This window comes from Nicotiana attenuata, chromosome 6, assembly GCF_001879085.1.
Source record: "Nicotiana attenuata strain UT chromosome 6, NIATTr2, whole genome shotgun sequence".
Lineage (NCBI taxonomy): Eukaryota > Viridiplantae > Streptophyta > Magnoliopsida > Solanales > Solanaceae > Nicotiana > Nicotiana attenuata.
The window spans coordinates 65231694-65240376 of NC_031994.1; positions in this window are offsets into that span (position 1 = coordinate 65231694).

An 8683-nucleotide genomic window follows, 5' to 3' on the forward strand; every position below is an offset into this window, starting at 1 on the left:
TGATGCACCCTGCCTCCAAAATAAGGACCAGTATATCTCACCGGCCTACGAGGCCTCCTCGCCTCCTGAAGCTCTCTCTCCTGATCTCGGCTGCTCTCTCCCTCATGACCCTGCCTGCCCTCTCTCTCTTTAGCATGCATACCCTCTATCCTCCTAGCAATATTCACCACCTGCTGATACGGAATATACATCTCCAACTCACGGGCCATGCTGGACCTGATGCTAGGAATGAGCCCCTCAATGAACCGACGAACCTTCTCGCAAACAGTAGAAACTAAGGCTGAGGCGTGTCTAGCCAAATTGGTGTAACGGACAGCATACTCCGAGATGGTCATAGCACCTTGGCACAAATGCTCAAACTCCGCGCGCCATGCATCCCTGAGGCTCTGAGGAACAAACTCTCTCAGAAACATATCTGAAAACCGGGTCCAAGTCAGTGAAGCTGCCTCATTTGGGCTGTCTAACTCATAGGTGCGCCACCAATCATAGGCGGCTCCTCGAAGCTTAAAAGTAGTGAAAGAAACCCCGCTCGATCTAGAGATACCCATTGTACGAAAAATACGGTAACACTCATCAAGAAACCCCACGGCATCGTCTGATGCTAATCCACTGAACACCGGAGGATCATACTTCTTGAACCTCTCTAGTCTCATCTGCTCCTGCTCGGAATCCGCTGCCATGCCCTCGGGCTGAACTGGTGCCGCAGGCGGCGCAGGAATAATCTCTGGGACCTGCTCAACATGCGCTCGCTGCTCAGGAGTGTGGGCGGCGGGGGTCTGTGCTCCTCCCACGGCCTGGGATGTGGCTGCAGCAAGGGGAAGCAATCCTGCTTGAGCCAAAGTGGTGAACGTACTCATGAACTGTGCCAAAGTCTCCTGAAGGGCTGGAGTAGTAGTAGCAGTAGGTGTGTCAGGTGCCTGGCTCCGGTTGGATCTGCTGGTGGTACCTCAGCGGCAGTTCGCGCAGGTGCTCTCGCTGCACCACGTGCGCGTCCTCGAACTCTACCCCGGCCCCGATCTCCGACTGCTGCAGCAGGGGGCGCGTGTACCAGATCACCTCGGGTAGTACGTGTCCTTACCATTTGTGAGATAGTAGAAGACAGAGGTTTAGGATTGTAGATGTCAAAAATCTCGCACGATAGGGAAATCAAATGAAGTGGAATTTTTCCTAACGGTTACATAGCCTCTCGCAGATAAGTACAGACGTCTCCGTACCGATCCATGAGACTCTAATAAACCGGCTTGTGAAACTTATGAAATTTAACCCTCGAAATTGATATTTCTGAACAGTCATTTCCGCTTCTGCGGACAAGGGACCACTTCTACAGTCCCGCTTCTGCGGACCACGAGCCGCTTCTGTGGTTTTTATTAAAAATCCAGGGTTCCGCTTCTGCGGTCTTAAACCGCACCTACGATTGCCGTTTCTGCGAAATACTCACCGCTTCTGCGGTTTCTCACAAAAGACCCAGGGCCGCATCTGCGATAGAAGCCTCGCAGGTGCATAACCGCATCTGCGGTAGATCCTCCGCACCTGCGGAAAAAGCTGAGGGAGCCCAATTTCGCTCCTGCGATGCTAAGGCCGCTTCTGCGGTTCCCAAGCCGCAGAAGCGAATGTACCAGAATGGAAAAACTTCAGCTGCTGCAACGATTCTCAAATTTTGCAGTTAACCACCCGAAATCATCACGAGGCCCCCGGGGCCTCAACCAAAAGCACCAATAACACCTAATACCTCATCCAAACTTGTACCAATCCTTAAAACACCTAAAATAACACCGGAAGTCCGATTAAATCAAAGATTCAAGCCTAAGAATTTCTAATTCCAACAAAACACACTTTCGATCAAAAACCTAACCAAACCTTGCCCGAATGACCTGAAATTTTGCACACACATCCCAAATGACATGAAGAAGCTACTGCAACTTCCGGAATTCCAATCCGACCCTCGGATCAAAAACTCACTATCGGACCGGAAACTTCAAAAATTCAAACTTCGGCATTCCAAGCCTAAATGAGCTACGAGCCTTCAAAATACATTCCGAACACGCTCCCAACCCCGAAATTACCTAACAGAGCTAACGGAACCATCGGATTTCCATTCTGAGGTCGTCTTCACACTGTTCTGATTACGGACCATTTTTCAACTCTTAAGCTCTCATTTAGGGACTAAGTGTCCCAAAACACTCCGAATCCCAACACCGAATATCCCGGCAAACCAAAATAGCAGAATAAACTTAGGGGAAGCAGTTTAATAGGGGATCGAGGCGTGAATTCTAAAAACGACCGGTCGGGTCGTTACAAAACAAGAGTCGTGTAGTTGCTTAAAGGAGTGAGTCAGACCAAAGTGGAGAGTGGCGGAGTAGCATATGGGTTATGTGGTAGGGTGACTACATGCCTTGGGAGAAATTTAGAGTGATTTGAGATTCACGATGGTTAGCCATTGGGTCTACGGGCTTAATTTGGAATATTGGCTCAATACGGAGGAAGATCAGATGCGCCAGAAAAAAGCTTGCTTGATACGAAGAATTCTACTGGCTATCTAGTAAGAGGTCGAGTAGGTGAATGTGGTTAGTGTTTCAGAGTGTTCATTAAAGGCCAGACAGAAGAATTTCGAGGAGTTTGGCGAGTTGGTTGTGCAAGATCAGGTCGACGATGAAGAACGGATCTTGGTGGGTTCCAGAGTTATGTAATAGGTGAATCCAAGCCAAGTGGGAGAGTCCCACCGCCTACGATTTGGGTTACATGGTTATCTATTTGTGAAGTTTCTGGTTATCGGCGTATTGGTGGATTATTATGGCTAAAGGAAGAGAACATAAGTGGTAACTTGAGCAAAGGATTTGATAAATGTGTGCTATAATTGGCCTTATTGACTCATGTTTAGGCTTGGGAAGATCAGGATTTATGCTTCGTACAGAGGTGATTTACAAGGGAAGTGATTCAGTTAGGTACTTCATCGAGAGGTGTTCATGTGCTAGAAAGGCCTTGGAGTCGATTATATTTTGGACCAAGTCAGAGTGGGCGACTCTCAACCATAGTCCTAGTGGATTCGAAGGGTAAAGTGTGGTGCCTAAGGATTTCAAGTCCATAGTATGGTTGAGTATCGAGCTTTTGCAGCGGATTATGAAAAGGGGCTTGGAGTGTTCTATGTTATCTTTGGTCTGCAGTGTAGCATTGGAGGAATGGAAGAAAATAACTTCGAACTCATAGAGGAAGTATTAGAGTGGTTGTACCAGTGAGCAACGGTTGAATTGGCATGATGGTGGTAGTGATTAGTTCCTTCAGCGTGTTAGTTATACATGTGAATTCTGGTGGTATGTGTGAGGCTTACCGCCCGCCATAATTGATCTTATTTGGAAGCATTCGAATATTATGGCTTGTTATGTGTAGACAGATCTCGGAAGGAGTATGGTGGTTTAAGCTACTACTCGATGTGTGTATTTCCTGTGGTTATGGGAATTTGGCTGTGTGTTGCAGTGGTCCTCTTGAAATGAGCTAAGTAAAAGGTTTCTATATGATGAAGTGTTTACCTTAATAGTGGTTCCGGAGTTAAGATGAAATTATTGTACTCTTGCGTATTGGCATGATTAAATGAATCGAGTATCATGGGATTTGGAAGTTGAGGATCAAGGTTGCAGTTTGGTGTTGACAAGAATGTCACCAGCTCAGGCGAGCAGGGAAAAGGGATTCAGATGATTAGAGTGAGAGGGTATTGTCTCCAGCGTCACCTGAAATCGGTGTCATGTGTTAGAGGATTCGTGTATTGGTTTGCGAATCCTTGATTCGTTTTACAGCATTTGTATGGCTGGTGGTATGGAGGTGCAGACTTGTTAACCAACGCATAAGGTCATGGGAGCGTATCCCACGGGAAGATTATATCAGTGTGACATGTAGTCACTTGATTGAGTGAAGGATTGAAACCAAGTCTGGAGATTGTGGTGCTATCGTTCATGTGAGAATATATGCCTGAAGGGTGCTCGGTTCATTTGGTTGTGGACTATGGAAGTGTGTTCCGGATTTGACGGTTGTTCTTGTGTGTCATGGTAAAGAGGGTTGTGAATCCTTGAAAGGATATTAGCCAGTTCGGTACGAACATAATCGGCTTGAGGTCTGTGATGGATCTAGATATGAATGTGGGCTCTATATCGGGCCGAATGTGTTTATTTCAGCATAGCGCTCCTTGTGGGGGAGTATCCGGACGTTGGATGTTATTTCGCCGCCGTCTATTTCATGTAATACTATATTGTGCCGTGTGAGTTGTGAAATGGCTTGGCGATTTCATATGTGTTGAGGTTCCGCATCGCGATGGTGTATGTGAGTAGGATGGCTCTCGAGATTCAGATCATATATCACACATTAGTTGTGCTTGAGTTTTGTAGCGTGTGGCGCTATCCGTCTCCCCAGGGATGGTATTATGCACTTGGCGTGCTTGTGGCTAGGGGTGTTCAAGACCGAACCAAAACTGAAAACTGAACCGAAACCGAAGCTTAATGGCTTATTGGTATCGGGTTTAACGGTTTAACGGACGGGGAACAAATTGAATTTTTGTTTATTAACGGCTTATCGGTTTGGGGCGGATTATTCAATTTTCTTAACGGATAATCCGTTAACCCGTTAAGAATATATATATATATATATATATATATATTAGAGGGAGGTTGCCCGTGAAAATGCACGGGCTCAACATATGAAGTGTTCAACTTCCTTTTGAGTTTCACGTATCAATATACCGCTCCATATCAAAATGAAAATAGATGACCATACCCAAATAACATTTACATCAAGTGCATAATAGAATATTATGATAATTTTCTTTTTTGGATAATATCTGCAAAAGAGAACCTAAGAACACTGTACAACTTTAGGCTATTCAGTTTATATCTTCAAGCGCAGTTCAATTAATCATTATTTGTCCAGCTTAGCACTAAACCTTGCTATTTCATTGAAACTGGAAAGAAGTTTATATTACTCCTCTATTGTGCTTGTAACATTTTCCAACATTATGTAACATGGTTCACATAATCCATATTTTACAATGTCCAGAAATCAAAAAAGAAAACTAAGATAAAGCCTCTGCACAAGTATGTCAGAGCATGGATAGACATAAACCATGGATCCTTCACAATAATAAAATTAATTTGTTGTATGGGATTAATAAGCTTAGAAGAATTTTATAATTGTTTTTGTATCTCTACAAAGCTTCTTTTCTTCCTTTCCCAGTTATTAACTTGTGCATACATCCTTCCCTTTAATTTTTTAAAAACTGACGCTGTGAGAGCTTCAGTGCTTAATCACAACTCGTGAATCTTACATCAAACAATTAATGCACACAATATAGATTAAATTAGGCCGATAAATTACCCGATAAGAGCTAAACCGATACCAATCCGCCCGATATCTTATCGGGTGGCTAGCGGATTAATACATTTAAAAGCCAATAACCGATAAGCCAAACCGCTAAGAGTAAATAACCGCCTAATCCGCCCGATAAGCAGCCCTACTTGTGGCCGATATTCGGACATTTCGCAGGTATGAGCATTTTAGCTCGGTAAGTAATTCCTTATATATTATTATGTATGTATCAGGTGGCACGCCGCCACGAATGTGTTGTATGGATCTGGTTTCACGCCGCAACAATGTGATGTTGAGTACAGTCCCCTATAGCTATTTTTGTCTGTTTTGTTTTCCTCTTTTCTTAGGAAGGTTCATAACACCTTTTCGGTTGTCTAGTTAGTTACGTGGGTTGAGTAGTCCCTTCCAAAGTTCGTTTTCCTTATGTATCACGTTCGAGTTTGTAGCTTACTGGCACATTGTGGCCTCATATGAGACATTTGGTTATATCTAGGGTGGTTTATAGCTGGAGCAACTCGTACTGGGTGAGACAAGATTATTGGATCTGGTATCAGTGCGATCGGATTGTATGAAGTATATTAAAGAGCAAATACCATTATCTGGTTCATAATGGGGTGATGATTCTAGTCAAGAGGAGAGATTAAGTGATTGTTGACTCGGTAGTTGGTTATGAATTTCTACACATCTCGTCCGTCGTGGCGGTATTGTAAGAGTTGGAACAAGACTTATATATGTCATGAGGTGCATTGTGAGCATCAAATTCAAGCAATGTCGGCTATTATGAGCAGAGAATGTTATTATGGTCATGTGAATGATGCGGTGCATGATGTGAATTCAACAAAGGTTCGCAGTCATGTTCTGATACATCGTGTGGCGATTGATACGGTGTTCGTTTATTGGAAGCATGCCTGGGAGAGAATTTCGGATGTTGGAACTGGGCTATAAGGCTTATTTGCCTAAATAAAATAGAATATCTTCAGATTTGCTCGAGCTAATATGCTCAACTAAGCTGCGGTAGCACGGGTAGGTGCACGAGGTGTTAAACAGTGATTTCGGATAACTCTAGCACAGTTCTTAGCACGTTCGAGCACGAACGTATGCTTAAGTGGGAGAGAATGTAACGACCCGACCAGTCATTTTGAACTTTAACGCGTCGTTCAGCGGTTTGAGACCATGAGCAGCTTCACTTCAGGTGCTATGACTTGTACGTGTGGTCGGAATTGAATTTTGGGAAGTTCAGAGTTGATTTGGAAATGAAATTCTTATTTCGGAAGCTTTAAGTTGGAAGAATCGACTAAGATTGGATTTTTGAGTAAACGACCTCGGAATCCGGATTTGAAAGTTCCAACAGGTTCGTATGATGATTTTGGACTTGGGCATATGTCCAGATCGGGTTTTGGATGACCCGAGAGCGTTTCGGCGCCTATTGTGGAAGTTAGTTTTTTTTTGGAAGAATCTCATAAATCTGGGTTGAATTGCACTCCAATGTTATCGATGTCCGTTTGGGATTCCGAGTCTGGGAATAGCTCCATATGGTGATTCTGGTATTGGGAGCGCGTCCGGAAGTGGATTCAGAGGTCCGTAGGTCATTGTGGAGTCGTTTGGCAAAAGTTAGAAATTTGAAGATTTTTGAGAAGTTTGGCCGGAAGTGAACCTTTTGATTTTGGGGTCAGAATCTGATTAAAGTTGGAGTAGGTTCGTAATACCAAATATGACTTGTGTGCAAAACTTGAGGTCGATCGAACGTGGTTTGATAGGTTTCGGCACCGAACGAAGAAGTTTGAAGTTCTAAAGTTCATAAAGCTCGAATTGGGGTGGGATTCGTGATTTCGACGTTGTTTGATGTGATTTGAGGCCTCTAGCAGGTCCACGTTATGTTTTGGAATAGGTTGGTGTGATTGGATGAGGTCCTGAGGGCCTCATATGTATTCCGGGTGGTTAACGAAACAAATTTGGAATTTGATGAAAAGCTAAGGCTGTTGTCATCTGGTGTAACCGCACCTGCAAGGTTTTGGCGGTAGGTGCAGAGCCGCAGAAGTGACCTAGGAGTCGCAGAAGCGGAGCAGGTCGGCCAGGCGAAGGACCGCAGGTGCGGAGCTTTTGGCCGTATTTGCGCAAAAGCGGGAAGTACCTCGTAGTCATGGAGCGAGTTTGGAGCTCATTCTTCGTCATCAATGTCAAGGTAAGTTGTTCCCGCTTATTATAAGTTAAATGCATGGTTTGTATAAGGATTTAAACATGGAAATTAGGATTGTGGGGTTTTTGGTAGAAAACCTAGAATTTGGTATTTTGGATTTTGACCACAAAATCGGGCATGAAATTGAGAATAAACTATATATTTGAGTTCGTAAGGTTATGGATAAAGTTTATCTTCAAAATTTTTCGAAATCCGGCAACGTGGGACCGGGGTGATTTAATCGACTTTTCAAGCGGAGCTGAGAATTTTTGTAAATAGGACTGTAAAGAGTATTTGAGTATATATTAATGGGTTTGCATAATTATTGACTAGTTTTGGAGCGTTGGGCATCGGTTTGAGTCGTCGGAAGGGCTTGGGGGACGGTTAGGGAACTTCGGAGCAAGGTAAGTCTCCTTTCTAACCTTGTAAAAGGGAATTAACCCCATAGGTGATTATTATGTGCTTCTATGTGTGGGGGCTACGTACGCACGAGGTGACGAGAGTACGTACATAGATACTAGCTATGCCTATGTCCGAGTAGTTTTAGGCTTACATTATGCCTTGCTGATATTGTTCTAAATTTATGTTTATTGTTTGTCTTGAGATGAAACAAGACTGAGTTAGCTTATTAAATGTTTTGAAAAAAGTTGAAATTGAGGAAAAGTTGGGAACTTAAAGGTTTTCATTTGAAATTCGCAATTTAAAAAGAATTGAGGAATACTTTAATAACTTAAGAAATATGTGTGTAACCGCGTCGCATGTATGTTTCGCGAGCGGGAAAAATTTCCTTACAAGCTTCACATTGAATTGTCTTTATTTTGAAAAGAATTAAGAAAAGGATTATGATTTATTTATAAATTTATATTTGACCGCGTCGCATGTATGATTCGCGAGCGGGGTAATTCCTTAAATTTATATTTGACCGCACTGCACGTAGGATTCGCGAGCGGGGTATTTCCTTCTACTACTCTCATGGGAGCGGGCCGATCACCTCGGCAGGTTAATAGATGCATCTATGGTTCGTGACATTCGACCCTCGGCAGTGCACAGTTTACTTTTATGTTGGATCGGATCGTACGCCTTGGCATATATATATATATATATATTATCCTCATGGAATCGTGCGTAATATTTGGCGAGAAGCCAATATATCTGAGGGAA